This window comes from Pinus tabuliformis, chromosome X (assembly GCF_031772625.1).
Source record: "Pinus tabuliformis cultivar Carrire ecotype Pingquan chromosome X, CPIR1, whole genome shotgun sequence".
Lineage (NCBI taxonomy): Eukaryota > Viridiplantae > Streptophyta > Pinopsida > Pinales > Pinaceae > Pinus > Pinus tabuliformis.
Genome location: NC_142308.1, coordinates 158,474,767 through 158,491,252, shown reverse-complemented (window position 1 = coordinate 158,491,252; position 16,486 = coordinate 158,474,767).

The following is a 16,486-nucleotide window of genomic DNA, read 5'->3' as shown; positions in this document are numbered from 1 at the left end:
AGGAATCAAGTCCAAGGGATGTGAGATCTGTTTGCAGAATGATGACAGCCATGACATGGATATATATGGTTTTCTAAGCCTATTTGTTTATTCAATAACCATTGGAGTTGATTGTGGAACTTGTAAAAGAATTGAAGCCATAATCCCAAAGAGCCAAGTCAAATTGACAGAAGCTCAAGGAGATGTAGCCCATGATATTCGAGTGAACTCCTAGATTGAATTTTCTATTATGTGTTGATGTTTATTTGTTGCATTATATGGCTATTATGTGTGTCTAATATCAGAAGAAACAAATCAACTTAAAACACTTAAACAGTTAAAAACAAACAAAGACATACACCTGTTTCCAGTACTTAATTCCGCAATTGTCAACATAAGCTAGATCAAATAATTGTTAAGCTTTGGGGTGAGAGGTTCTTGTAAGTTAACAAGATTTTAAACCCTCATTTCAGATTAGGTGGTATTAGATCAGGATGCTTGATTGACAGAGCAATCTATTTGTGTGTTTGACTTGATAGGTGTTTAAACAGTACAAAGGATTCTACTATTTGATTGTCTGTAAACTGACTATTGTTTGAGTTTGCAAAGGTGAAGGGAAAGCTATTGAAAAGCTAAGTCTAGGAGAGGAAAAGAAGGAAGAAGGGATGAAGGCATTCTCCTTACCCCAAGGACCTCAAGACAATCCTTGAAGCATAAGAGGGTATGTGTACAAAAGGTTATTTGAATAAGAATTTGATTCGACTACCATTTAGTTCAGAAATTTGTCATTAGTTCTTTGAAAGCTTTGTGAATTTTATTGAAGTGCTTTTATTCATTTTGATAATGACAACTTCTACAAGTGAGTTTTCCAAATCCTCCTCTTTCACAAGATTCTTTGATGAAGACTTGAAGTGAGATTTGTTCATCATGATGGATATGGTGAGAGAAATGAGTACCGAACTTCGAGAGCAGTTGAATTCCATGAAGGAAGAGAAGCAGTTGATTTTTGAAAAATTGTAGGAAATGGAGAGACAACTTCATATTGCAAATATGGATCTGGAAAATATGCATGAGTTGGAGACACAGCTCCTTGCTGCCAAAGAAGAGGTAAAAAATTCTAGGTAAAAAATTCTAGTTTGTCTTCAATTTTCTCTAAGAATGTTTATGTTGGTTCTTTTGAAAAACATACAAGAGGCATAGGGTCCAAGTTAATTTCCAAAATGGGCTATGAAGGAAAAGGATTGTGCAAACATGCACAGGGTATTGTTGAGCCAATAATGGTTGAGGAAAGACCTAAGTATTTGGGTCTTGGCTATGGACAATCTTATGGAGAAACTTCCAAAGCAGTCATAAAGGCAATTGACTAGAAGGAGTTTCATTTTAGGTTCTCTACCTCAAGTTTGTAAAGATTGTATTCTTGGGGAATGCGATTGTTTGAAACATCATTTGCAGGAAGAAGGTGGACATAAGCATACACTTGAACCAAAAAGTTGTGAAAGCTCTAAAACCATTGAAGGGGTTGATGGTGTTCCAAATGGAGCTACTTCTTCATTTGATTCACCTCCTAATGAAGGTTGTTATCTCAAAATCAAGCCCTGGAAGGCTGCAAACCAGGAAGACTTCAAGTAACTGTTTCAAACCTACTTTAGGCTGAGGTTTAGCCTCCCCAACCTGAGAGGGCTCTCTCAAAGGATTAAAGGTTTTTTATTATGATCAAGATGGCTAACTCTTGTGAAACAAATAAAAAATGAAAATGGTGGAAACACAACTAACAAGTATCCATTGGGCTTATGGAGTCATATATGATTTAGTATTAACAGTAGGGTTGGCTTTGCATAGAAGTCAAGGCATTCAGATTTCAACACACCAAACATATAGAAGGCAGTTTACGAGTATATGAAGGAAATTAGAGCACTGTTAATGATTTCTAAGTAATCACATACTCATAACACTGTAGATAACATGAAAAGACAACAAAAGAAACTCATTACATTGAACTCTTTATGATTCTTGAGAAGCATAAGCCAGTACTGTATTACCAAAAAACAGAGTCTTTACATAAGCCAAATATCAGAGCTTTTTTCCATAAATTTCCAACCCTTGGTACATTTCTCTTTCTCCTATATATAGAGTTATTTTCCAAAGCTGAGATTCCTCCTCCAACATGAGGGGAACTCGAAATCTACCTCTTATGACACCTATTCAAATTTTAACTACCTATTAAATGTAACAAACTGCTACTAGAATTTTTAGAGATCTAAGTCAAATACGAGTCTAACTCCATATCATGCTAATAATAGCCTTAATTACAATCATTCTCGTTCTTTGACAAGTGGTATTTTTTTAGTTTGGTTGTGGTGGATGTTCGAAGCTCCATACTGGTCCTCAATGTCACATCTTCTCCATTGCCCCTGAAAAATAGGAAACTGCCCCTGTTTATCTGCCTTTGGTTTTCCTAAAAGATATTTGAATCCAATGAACCATGCCCTTCATCTTTGATTATACAAAATATATCAGAATGCCACGTCCTTGATGTGTTGTCAACCTTTTCCATGTGTGAAGACAAAAGCACCTCCAAGCTGTCTGACATATCTTGGACAGTAGTAAATGTGATCACTTTATAACAAAAAGTTTAGAGTTGGGTTCGAATATATATTTCCTCCACCTGTATTGACCTTGTTGAAAGTTGATACCTTTAGATGATCCCTTGAAGATATTCCTTTTTCAAAAAATTTCCCTCGGTCTTTCAAAATCGGTTGACTGAGTTTAAATTATGTAGCTTCAGCAGTTTCATAGCGCGCTACGAAACTGCTGTGCATTAGTCATCATCTTCAGCAGTTTCGTAGCGCTACGAAACTGCTGTGTAATTCCAAAAACACAGTTTCAACCCAAAATTTTGCTATTTTGAGCCTCTTGATATTTAAACATCCTTTTCAATTGCTCCAAAGCTTTTCAAAACTGAGTGGAAATGTATGATTCTTCAAGAAAGATTATAACAAGGAAAACCATCAAAATTTGAAACATAGCCTTACTTGATGTGTGACTCCCTTAAGGAAATTCTTTCTGTTGGCTTAATTGTATCTTTAAGTCTTCAATTTGTTTCTTCATGACTCTGATCCCAGCTCTCAGGTTTGTATTGACCTTTCTAATGAATTGTGCTTCCTTTATTGCAGGGACAGTCCAGCTACGGAATTGAACATTACAATCAACCACCTCGGGTATTTGAAATGTTTTTTCCTCCCACCAAGCTTTCATTTGGTTAAAATAAGCCTCCTTAATTGCAAATTTCCTGGAGGCTTTCTTCAATCTAGCAATTTCAAAGTTTGCCAATTCCAACCTCCTTTTCAACTCTTCCACACTATCTTCTTCTTGAAGGGTAACTACTTTGCCTTTATCTTTTCCTTCATGAGGCTGTGTTACCTCCCCTGTTTCATCTGTTCTTGGCAGTACCTCCTGTATTTGTTTAAAATTCCTCGTTATGGGTCTTCTTGGCTTAAAGACAAATTGATCAACCTGATCATCAAACTTGAGTTTTTTCGAGGCTTTGACTCTCTTAGCCTTGTCTTTTCCTGACTCTATCAAATCTTCTTGAACTAGGGGAGATTCTTCAATATCAATGGCTTACAGTAGGTCATTCCAGTCTCCCTTTGAAACAGGGCTTTCCTTAATAATCACTGACTTGCCTTTTTCTTTAGCTACCTGGCTCCTATTCCTTCTTCTTTGGACTCCTTCACCTGTGTTTGATTCATGTGCACCTTCTTTGACCTGAGTTTTCTCTTTAAGGGACTGCTGGGGTGTATCTTGAATAGTCAGTGGCTTGGTGGATTCCCTTACTTGTTTCCTAGCCTTCAACTTTGCAAACCTCCTGGATCTTGTTTCTGCCTGATGACTAGTTGTTGTTGGAAGATCTTTTGCAGCTTGAGGACTAAGACCGGTCTCGTTCTTGAAACCAGACATGAATATGAATGTGGGCCAGTCCCTACCTACTCTCTGGAGTTCATGCAGAACGATCAGCTTAATTAAACCATGGTGAAACAATGAGGTCTCACAGGCTTCTTTCCTTAGCTGCACCTTATCACACATTTTGCTTAAGCTACGAAATAAGTAAAAAGGTAAATCAATGGATATCTTTCCTGTAAAATGTAGCAGAAGCTTGAAATGATATGAATACACCTTATTATATCTCCCTTCACAGGTAAGGTATCTCTGTATACAGGTAAGCAGATTGGCATATGAGTCCTTGACATAATTTCTAGGCACAGACTTGTTTAAATCTGAGTCAATGTACTTTGGCTTCAGAAACTCTTTGCAGGGAGTCATATCAAATTTGAAATTCTTAAACCAAGTTTCTTGTCCCCTTGGAATCTCAATAACTGTGGATATTACCTCTGGTGAGACTTGCAATTCGAGCATCCCAACCTTTGAATTCAGCCCTGTGAAATTCAAAGCAAATTCCTTGGTGATTTGTGCATGACCTCCCTGGAGTTTCTCACAAAAATTCCAACATCCAACCTGCTTGAATGCATGCTCAACTTCTTTGTTTTTCAAGATAATGTCTACACCTTCAGGTTCGTTTCTCAAACATCTACCTGATCTGTGGTCTTTTCTTTCTGCCGATCCCTCCATGAGACTTCAGCGTAATGAAGGTTTGAAATACTATCGCTGCTCAAACTTCAATCTCTGCCTCGCTTGAATGGTTGCCTCGCTTGATAACTGCCTCGCTTGATAACAATGCATTCAAATTGAAAACTTGCAGACTTGTTCCTCATGCAACGAATACAATCATAATTAAGACTGTGAATACCTGGCTTTTCTTGGAACTTGCAATCCGAGCGTACCAAGGTATCTAGCGGCTGTAATGATGGAGATAAGCGGTTGGACATGATATGTGGAGTGTATAAGCTGACAGTGAATGATGCAACCATAACTGAACTTGACAGATTTGACAGTTAGGAAAGATTTGCTACGGATTGCACGAATCTCCGATTTCGTAGCGCAGCCAGTGTAAAATTTGAGTTATGCGCTATGAAATCACCTAAAACATGTTGCGCTGCGAAACTGCTAAAAATATTTAAAAGGATTTATGCGTTGCGAAAACACTTCAAAATGATTTATGCGCTACGAAATCACCTAAAGAGCTTTGTGGCACATAGTAACCTTTGAACAGAGCTGACACATGGTTATGAGATCGGTGATGCATGAGAATGCATAGTTGACCTTTATTTAACTATACCATCAAGACTCCTAAGACTCAGACTCTAAGGCAAACAAAAATAAAACTTAGACTAGCACCGACCTTTACCATCAAACTAATGTGAGAAATTTGGGCATTAGAATTCTTAAGTGATAACAAAGGTAATGAAGGTGAAAGAGAAAGGTATAAATCTGATTTCCATCATACTTATTTTGATTATGTTAAGCACGATAGATTTCCACATAAGCATTGGAAAAGAATTGCATGTTCCTTTTGTGGTTTGGTTAACCATAATGTTTCTATATGTTGGAAGAGTATGGCCACATACAGGAAACTTTTGAAGGAAAGGAGGCAAGAAGCCAAAGGTCCATTGGACAAGGAAAATTATGCTATCAAGAAGATGAATATGTGTTGTACTTATTGCCATAAGCAAGGACATATTGCTGAAAGGTGTTGGACTTTGAATCCAACAATGCTTCCATGAAATCTGAAGAAAGTGGAGAAAGAATATGGTAAGAATGGAAAGGAAGTTTCCATAATCGATGTGTTTCAGGATGATCCACATGTTGATATCGATGTGCAGTTAAAGGAAGCACCTTTGGTGTGGATTGGTAAGAAATGGTTAGAGTTCTTATCCAATTAAAGTTACATGTCTTTTGATGAGAAAATAAATGTGTCACTTCTATTTGCATTTCTTTGCTAATGGAATGCAAGTTCCAGGATGGAAAAAGTTGAGTATGTAGACTCACTTTATTGCAGCAAAATTATATTCATTTCAGCTTTGAAAGTACATGTACATGTGATCGAGGATCTTGTACTCACAATAGTACTTAAGAGAAAGTTGAAGAATCGAATACATGCATGAGGATGGAATGTATGAACATAGGGATGTTAATGCTTTCCTTGTATTTGAACATGTATGTAATTGACTTGATGGAAAGCTATCAACCATCATATTGTTTTTTTTAAACATGCATGTAACGTCATGTCAACTTGGAAAAGTTGATTTGGTCTCCAAGATTGTAAAAGGGAGATACTGATGAAGTGTTTTATCTTTGTAAAAGAATCATTAAAATTCTTTTTGTACATGCTTGACTTGAAGGGTCAATGTTTGAAAAGGGCATGTTTTAGTTGGCTTGTGATTTGGCCAATCATTTGTACACAAGATGTAAAGACATGATGATGATTCACATGATGTGAAATTTGTTTCTTTTGGTGAAGCAAGAATTTATATTGTCAAGTTGTTTTCTTTTATTTTGACATTGTTTGCTGAAGGAGATTTGCAGCAGCAAAGGTTGCCATGGAAGTGGCTTGGAAATGATGTTCAGCTACCTTCTGTAAATTATGAATGAGTTCAAGGAAGACAATTCTTGACAGGAGGACAAGCGCATCTAGGAAGGGAAGTGTCGACTACCTTCGAGATTTGATTCAAAGGCACCCGCCATGCAGGAAAGTGTATGAAGGCTAAAAGAAGAGGGTATTGTACTCTCATCTACTGTTCAGATCTGTATATTAGTATTTTGGGGTCCAAAATGTTAGCGCTTGAATTTGGCCTCAAGCTGAAAAAGACAAAATCCAAGGCAACATCAAACCACTTAGCCTCGTAGCTAGCCCTACGGGGCAAGAGAGGGCTCTCTCCGGGTCTATCTCGGCAAAAGGTCTTCAAAGGGCGGAGATGACCAATAAAGAACATTGATTTTAGGCTAGTAAACTGATTGAGAAGGTTTGATTTCAGATTTTTAGGGTTTTGGTGGAAAACAGGGGGAGAGCAATTTTGGGTGCGGGAATGGGACACAGTTTTTGCAGAGGTCTTTTTGGGGCAAGGTAGGAGATTGTCTTGATGCCTTTGATTTAAGTGAATGGATAGGAATGACCAGTGAGGAGCTAAAGAGAGCAAGAAACTTTCAAGAGTTCTCTTTAGACAGAGGAAAACATAGATATTAAGCAAACTTAAAGGCAGAGCATATAAATTATGAATTCTACCTTAACACTTCATTTACTTAATGTGTAGAATGAAAAGTGGGAAAATGATACACATAACACACTTACAAGTACATGAGAGAAGCACACCATCAACACAAATAACCACAGGAATCCCAAATATTGCTGCAAAACCCTGGTCTTTCCTTTGCCAAAATTGCAGAGATACAAAGTGTAATACAATAGAAGCTTATCCCTCAAGAGTCCAACCATGAAAATGACTAAGAAAATACATAATATAGGCAAGCTAACACCTTTCCTTGCCTCTAGGGGTCGAGCTCATCCTTCTAGGAGCTGTTTCAACCAATTCTAAACTGAGCACTAAAATCTAGGCAGTCAAAACCACTTGCCTCTATAAGCTAGGAAACCAATTCATTCATTAAATTTTTGACTTTTTATGAATGAACCTTCTAGAAGAGATAAATAAGTGCCATGACATCATAAAATTACATCAATTACATCAAGCAGGATGAAAAATCACTCCAAAAAGTCAAAACTAGTCAAATCTGCGTTTTGCTGAGCTGTAGGTGAAAATCTGGCAAATTTCCCTGATGCGTAGCGCCCCAAGTCTCAACGCGTAGCGCGCTTTTGAGCCAACTTTTGAGGCACTTCCCGGCATCCAAATGAGGCAAAATTAAGCTTGTTGGAAATTTCTGGATGTCTACTTTCCAACCCAAGTGGAATTTCTCAATTTGGTGTCCATTTGCCCCTCCAAAATTGCAATCTCCCAAGACTGCTTCCTGTGTGTCCAAAAAGTGGCAGAAAATCATTTTTTGCATGTTTTTTGACCTTCTGAGGGCTGAAAACCTGATGAAATGTCTTGGAAATTGCTGAGCAAGTGTAATTTTTCATGAAAAATCCAAAAATGCTGAGTTTTTGAGAAATGGACTTGCCCATCTTCAAGGTAGCGCGCAGCGCGCTACGCGTTGAGAGCAAAAACCTGTGTGTGGCACAAAAAAGTCAAAATTGACCAAAATTGCTCAAAATTTCCTGAAATTTGAGCTGGAAGTGCATCATTGAGCACCATGCTCCTTCAAGGTAGCTTCAGCCAAAATATGAAGGGGATCGGACCTTTTCCTCCGTTTTAGTGCCTTGGCCAAGCGTGCTTTAAGTACCTTCATTTTTGCTTTGCATACATGCATTCGAGCCCAATAGTGGTTCTTCATGTGTTGGAGCATGTTTTTGTCCCTATTTTCCTTTGCTATCAACCTCTCTAGATGTGTTTTCACCTGAATGAGCATAGAGCTTTGCTCCTTAGGTGTCAAATCACTGGGTCTCTTGCGAGCCAAGTTCCGGTCTTCTCGGATCCTCCGCAACTCATCAAGAGAGTGTTCATCCTCTAATTGCTTGTTGCGCTGCTCTAAATAAGTAATTGTCCAATTTTCCATCTCCAATCTTTGCTGCAACAAGTCATTTTCAGCCCTTAGCTGCTGGATGATCTCCTTTGACTCTAGGCTAGGAGAAATGATATCAAGGTCAACAACATCTATGTCTGGAACACCTGATGGCCCCTCATCAATCTTGGGCTGCTTGCCTCTCTCTGGTACCTGTGCTGCTGTCGAAAGCGAGGCCCCTTCCACCTGATGTGGAGATAACACTCGCTGTGCTGATGAAGAAGGCGAGACCCCTTCCACCTGATGTGGAGATAATACTCGCTGTGCAGATGCAAATAAGGCCCTGTGGCCTCTCTGATATGTGACAAATGGAGGGGAGCTGACATGCTCGGGCTCTGGAATGTCAAACTGATGTGAAGGCCCTCCCTCATCACGAACAACCTCAGGAGGTGGCTGTGGCACTGTGAACAAGTCACGAGAAATGAAATCCTCCCATGGAATACCCTGTTGTGCCAACTGATGCATGACCACAATCTTGATCAATGCATAATGATAAATTCTCTTGTGTTGCTGTGCTGGGCTCTTTCTTTGCACCAAGGGCACCATCCTCTCTATATTTCGGCACATGAAAAATGGAATGTTCATCATTCGTACCCGTGTGAAATGCATCAACAAACGGATATGGTACGAATACAAACGTGAAAATCTGCCCTCACAAGTGAAATAGCGAATGATGATCCTCATCAAAGGTGCATACTCGTCTCTTAAGAATCTGAAGGGAAAAACACCAGTTAGGTGCCTCATATATACAGGTTTGATATATGGATCATAATGAAATCGGTCCAACTGCTGGCGCTTGTTCCACTCTTCTCCAATATTGGGTATCCCTGTTGCTTGAGCAACAATCTCGGGTGACAATGTGAAGTCCACTCCTGCAAGATTCACATGCCCATTGTGCAAATGTAGGACAAACAAGCGGGCCAATTCCTTGTGGTGTTGAATTTGGGAGATTATCTCACAATATTCATAGCATGATAGATATCGGAAACATGACACTGCAAGTGGACAAGCTGGTAGATAAGCCAAAGAGGTGGGCTCCTCCCTGACATGCTGACCACCTTTACCACCCCTGTGATGCCTCCTTGGCACCTCTACCTCTGGTGTTGTTTCACGGTCATCACTTTGCTCATAATCTGTTTCGGTTTCTGACATGGTTTTGGAGGCAAGTGACTGAAAAATAATGCTGACTGTGCACCCAATGAACTGTTGTTTTGACTTGTTTAAATGTTGTTACCAAGGGGAAAAACACACATGGGAAATGTTAGGGAAAAGGGAAAATTGAGGGGATTAGGGAAAACAAATGTGAAAGGAAATTTTAGGAAAGGAACATGGAACAATTGCAATCATAATTTGTGGGATTTTAATGGGAAGTAGGGTTTAGAAAATTTACATAGGGTTTTAGGAATTAGTAGGGTTTAGGGATTTTAATGATTTTTAATAGGGAAATTATATGATTTGCATGGAAAAATGTCAAGGAAAATGGTGAGGAAAATATGGGGCTACTAGACCGACTCTAACACAAAAGATTCCCAATGGGGAGGAGTGATCAGATATTGATCCAGGACTTTAATGATAGCTCAAAATTCAAAGTGTTCAAAAGAGTGTCAAACCTAAATGACCAGATAGATCTCATCTTCTTGATTCCAGCACCGTGAATGGTTCGCAAAACTGACACCGTATGAAGAAGTTATCGCCATTTGAAAAAGTCCAGTAAACTGCAATTTCCAAGAATAATTGGTTTTTGGAAAATATTAAAAAAAGAATATTCCAAGGAATATTCATTGAAATATTCCTTGAAATATTCCTGTTTGGTTGACTAATCAAGTGTTGACACATGGAAAGCCCAGAGGCCGCCACGTGGCCCTAGAATGGTGTTGTAAAATTTTGGTGGATCAAAGTTGTGACCTCCGACGAGCTAGCACAACGCATTACCAACTTCGCTCCATGTTGTTTCTTAAACTCTAAGGGTTAAAGTTTATATTTAAAGTTTAATTGTTTGCGGTTTGGGGGCTAGACCACCAACGGTCTTACCCACCAGCGGTCCCATACAACCGATCACATGCGTTGTTTGCCAACCAACCACGGTTTGCGCATTAACTGCCAGCCTTATCCCTAACCGCCAGGAGATAACCCATCACATGCACACTCGAAAGTTAAACTAACGGTCAACCCCAGTGATCAAGCTTGGTGGAGTGCCAAAAAAGGGCTAGTTTGCTAAATTTAGTGACAATTAACTCCAGTTAGCCAAATTTAGTGGCGGATCTCTAGGGAAAACTGATTAAATGCACTCTAGAAGATTTTCGACCTAACAGAGTGAACCAAGAGGCTAGCTAGGATAATTGAGGCCTTCTAAAGCCAATGGAATAGTCCAAAGAAGATGAGGAAGACATCTTCAAGGAGATTTTCATCCAGGGAGATTTTGGAGCTCAGGGCCACCAGGGGTTGGAGGCAGTTGCAGGAGCTACCAGTATCCATTCTCAGCGAACCAATAGTCATTCCTAACTGTAATGAGCCTTTTGAATCCATTGCAAGGGTTTACAGAAGCATCTGAATACTCCTAAAGGCCGAGATGCTATAGGGAAGTTTGAGGCAACTTAGTGCCATCCATGGAGGAAGGCTTAGGTCGAGGATGCAGTGCTCATTTTGAGCAAATGAACAATCTATTGTTGATGTCTGATATGTGTTGGAGATAGTAGAAGAGGTTTCAGAGACAGTTGAATAATTCTGAAGGATTTTGTGCCATCAAGAATCTTAGGGAAGCTCAGTGCACTGATTGAAGGAATCAAGTCCAAGGGATCTCAGATCTATTTGCAGAAAGATGACAACCATGGCTGTAGGTTTTAACCCCATACAAAAATTACCTACATACGAATTCTGAAACATAGAAAATAAACAATGTGAGAGCATAAAACATAAAACACATATACACAGATATTTTCCCCTGGATCCCAAAACCGAGACTACCAGCTTCATTTTTCATTATGTTCCTTTCAATGTTACAATACATATTTATACATGTCAAAGCATCTAATGCCATGGACTGAAAACCATCACGTCCAAAACCATGGACTGAAAACCATCGCATCCAAAACCATGGACTAAAAACCATCGCGTCCAAAACCATGGACTGAAAACCATCACGTCCAAAACCATGTGCGAAAATCATGCAGAAAACCATAGGTAGGTCTTCCCAACCAAATATAGGGTCCAAAAAAAAAAAAAAAAATCCGATGCGCAGCCTCAGACCCCGTAGAGGGGGGCTACCCGCCCCCCTCAAACTCCCTAGAGAGGAAGGCTTAGGTCGAGGATGCAGTGCTCATTTTGAGAAAATGAACAATCTATTGTTGATGTCTGATATGTGTTGGAGATAGTAGAGGAGGTTTCAGAGACAGTTGAATAATTTTGAAGGAGTTTGTGCCATCAAGAAGCTCAGGGAAGCTCAGTGCACTGATTGAAGGAATCAAGTCCAAGGGATCTCAGATCTGTTTGTAGAAAGATGACAGCCATGACTATATGTTTTAACCCCGTACAGAAATTACCTACATACGAATTCTGAAACATAGAAAATAAACATTGTGAGAGCATAACACATAAAACACATATACATAGAGATTTTCCCCTAGATCCCAAAACCGAGACTACCAGCTTGATTTTTCATTATGTTCCTTTCAATGTTACAATACATATTTATACATGTTGAAGCATCCAATGCCATGGACTGAAAACCATCACGTCCAAAACCATGGACCGAAAACCATCACGTCCAAAACCATGGACTGAAAACCATCGCGTCCAAAACCATGTGCAAAAATCATGCAGAAAACCATAGGTAGGTCTTCGCAACCTAATATAGGGTCCAAAAAAAAAAAATCTCGATGCGCAGCCTCAGACCCCATAGAGGGGGGCTACCCGCCCCCTCAAACTCCATGTTGGGTCCCTATAATACTAGTGATTACCCCATTACTATTGTAGTTATACCCCTTATTAATATTGTTGTGCCCCTATTGCCCCCATATTGTTATTACTGTGCCCCATAGAATCCCTCTATTGTTATTTTTGTGGCTTTATATTATTATTGTTAGGTCGGTTGGGTTATATTGTGACTCCTTAGACTCCTATATATAGAAAGGAGGTTTTGTCATTTGAATCATCCAAGAATTGTTCATTTATGTAATGTAAAGGAGGTTGCCCCCTCGAAGAGGCTGAATTCTAAGGCGTTGATCTATCTTTTCTATCTTTTCTTGAGCTGGTTTCATAACATTTGGTATCAGAGCTTTGGATTCTAGGGTTTCGCTGCTCCAAACAGGTCATCGTGGAATTTTCGCTATAACTTTTTTTATGTGACGTTTCAGAAGCTAAAAAAAACCCATTTGAGAAGACATCGCGCTGAACCTCAGATCCAAATTTCAGAGCTTTTTGCGCTATATTTGCGGAGATATGATCTGAGGAAGTTGGTCTTTTTGCAGACTCCTGAATTACATTCCAAACAGGTGACCTGGGGAAAATCATCATAACTTTTTCCTAAGCATTGGATTGAAATTTCGTAAGAAGGTGCAGAAAGAGGATGGACTGTAGTTTCTTGTATATATTTTTCAGAGCCAAAGGATGAAACAGTGACTCGTGGCACGTCATACAAGTTCGCTCTACTGAACTAGTCTATAATCAGGTCACTGTGGGAGATTTCGCATAACTCTTCCTTGGAGAATCCAAATTGGATCAGACTGGTGGCATTGGAAAGAGGACACAGAGGGCTACCACAGGTTGCAATTTCAGAACTAGATGATCTGAAAGTACAGAGATACATCAGAGGCAATATCGAGCTCCTACAAAGTGAAAAAAAGGTGTGTAGATTCTTTTAAATTTTTGCTTAAGAGTGGTTTGAAAATTTATTTTGAAGGAATTCAAAGGGCTAGTAGAGCATTATTATCGATAACTGATGCCCCAAGGAAAGAAAATGCAAACACCTAGTAAGGAACCTGAAAGCTCTAGCATGACTCATGAAGAAGAAGAAGAAATGATATATGATATATCAAAATTACAAGAACAAGTGCAACAAGTGTCACTTGCACAAAAAGCAACAGAATCTAAGATGGATGGTTTAAGGAAAGATGTAGAAGCTAAGATGGATGGTTTAAAGAAAGGTGTAGAAGCTAAGATGGATTGTTTAAAGAAAGGTGTAGAAGCTAAGATGGATGGCATGGAAGCTAAGGTGAATGGCATGGACGCTAAAATTGATGGCATGGATGATAAGATGGAAGAATTGAAGATAAATATGAATAAGTTGCTACAAGAAATGGTCACTAATGGTGAAAGGGTACTAAAGGAAACTCATGATGAGAACAAAAGAAATGTTAATCATGATTCCATAGACTCTAATGTTGGATCGAAGACTCACCATATTCCAAAAATCGATATGAGGAAGTTTGATGGCAAGGATCCCGCCACATGGATATTACAGATGGAGCAATTCTTCGATCTCAATAATGTGCAAAACACACAAAAGGTACGTATGAAAACTTTATATTTGGAACCAAATCAGTTTGTATGGTATCAATGGCTTTGCTCTCGTAAACAATTTATCACTTGGGCAATTTTTACGGAAGAATTGATAGCACATTATGAGGATACAAAAAGCAACACTTTTTTTAGCCAATTGATAAGTCTCAAACAAAAGGGTTCAATAATGGAGCACATTGAGGAGTTCCAAAAATTGAACATAAGGGTAAAAGATATTCCAGAGGAGCATAGGATTGATGTGTTCATAGGGTCTTTAAAGGATAATATCCAACATGATGTTCGCCTTTGGGAACCTGATTCATTAGAGAAGGCATTCAGGTTAGCAAGAAAAATGGAAAGCAAAATTATGGCAACCAGGAAGCATACCACTCACAACTATAAAGACGGAAGTGTTGTTGCCCCTAGTCTTCCACAACCTATAAGGTTGACACCACAACAATTGGAAGAAAAAAGAGCAAAAGGGCTTTGTTACAGTTGTGATAGCAAATACACTAAAGGTCATAAGTGTGCTGAGAAGAAATTATTCTACATAGATTGTGAAGAGGAAGAAGAAAAGGAGCAAGAAAGGTCAAAAGAAGAGGATATACTCCAGGAACAAAGCCTAGATGAAGAACAAATAAATCCGACCATATCTTGTAATGCATTGGCGGGAATTACCACTCCTCAAACCATCAAGATAGAAGGACAAATCAAGAAGAAAAAGGTAATAGTGTTGATTGATTCAGGAAGCACCCACAATTTTATTCATTGTAAGGTAGCAAAAGAATTGAATTGCTTCCTATATCCAGCACCAGAGTGTCAAGTGATGATTGCAAATGGAGGAACAATAAATTGCTCTGGAAAGTGCCATAATATCAAGCTATCCATGGGAGAATATGTATTGACTAGCCCAATGCTTTCCATTCCAATGGGAGGTGTTGATGTTGTACTAGGAGTCCAATGGCTACAATCCTTGGGTACAATAGCTTTTAATTTTCAAGAACTTTTCATCAAATTTTCTACGGAAGGAAAGGAAGTTGAATTAAGGGGTATTGCAGGGAAACCAGGAAAGATAATCAGCTCTAATGGTATGACAAAGCTTCTAAAAAAGGAACAAAGAGGTGTAATTGCACAATTATGTTCGCTAGATGTTTCCACATCCGAATCATCTATTTCTCCAGATCTCCAAAAAGTCTTGGACAATCATTCCAAGGTATTTGAGACTCCCAAAGGTCTCCCACCTATGCGTGATCATGATCATGCTATTCATCTGATTCCAGGAAGTGTTCCTCCAAACATCAGGCCGTACAGATATCCCTATGTCCAAAAGAGTGAAATTGAACGTATGGTTGCAGAAATGCTAGAGGCTGGTATAATTCAACCGAGTCAAAGTTCTTTCTCTACTCCAGTAGTATTGGTGCACAAGAAGGATGGATCATGGCGCATGTGTCCGGATTATAGGGAGCTCAACAAGCTCACTATTAAAGATAAGTTCCCCATTCCTGTCATTGATGAATTACTGGATGAATTGCATGGATCAATTTACTTCACCAAGTTGGATCTTCGTTCAGGATATCATCAAATCAGAATGAAGACTGAAGACATTCTGAAAACAGCATTTAGAACTCATGAGGGTCATTATGAATTTTTGGTCATGCCTTTTGGCCTTACCAATGCACCTTCAACATTTCAAGGTTTGATGAATTCAATTTTCAAACCATTCCTTAGAAAATTTGTGTTAGTATTTTTTGATGATATACTAATCTACAGCAAGTCTTGGAAGGATCATGTTGAACATGTTGACAGGGTGCTACAACTATTGGAGGAGAAACAATTATATGCAAAAAGATCCAAATGTTTCTTTGGAGTCCAGGAGGTGGAATATCTGGGTCATATTGTATCTCATGAAGGAGTTAAGGTAGACCCTAGCAAAATTAAAGCCATTAAGGAATGGAAAATCCCCACATCCATAAAGCATCTGCGAGGATTTCTCGGGTTGACAGGGTATTATCGCAAGTTTGTTAAGAATTATGGGAGAATAGCAGCACCTCTAACAACATTATTGAAGAAAGATGCATTTTCATGGACTCCGGAAGCAACAAAGGCCTTTGAACATCTTAAAGAGGCAATGTGCCAAGCACTGGTCTTAGCTACATCGGACTTCACAAAAACCTTTATTGTGGAATGTGATGCTTCAGGAAATGGAATTGGTGATGTTCTAATGCAAGATGAAAGACCCATTGCTTTTGAAAGTCATCCAATCAAGGGAAAGTTTTTAAGCAAAGCTATTTATGAGAAGGAAATGTTGGCAATACTCCATGCACTTAAGAAATGGTGACCCTACCTAATGGGAAGACACTTCAAGGTAAAAATGGATCATGATAGCCTTAAATACTTTTTAGAACAAATATTATCCTCTGAAGAGCAACAAAAGTGGGTCACA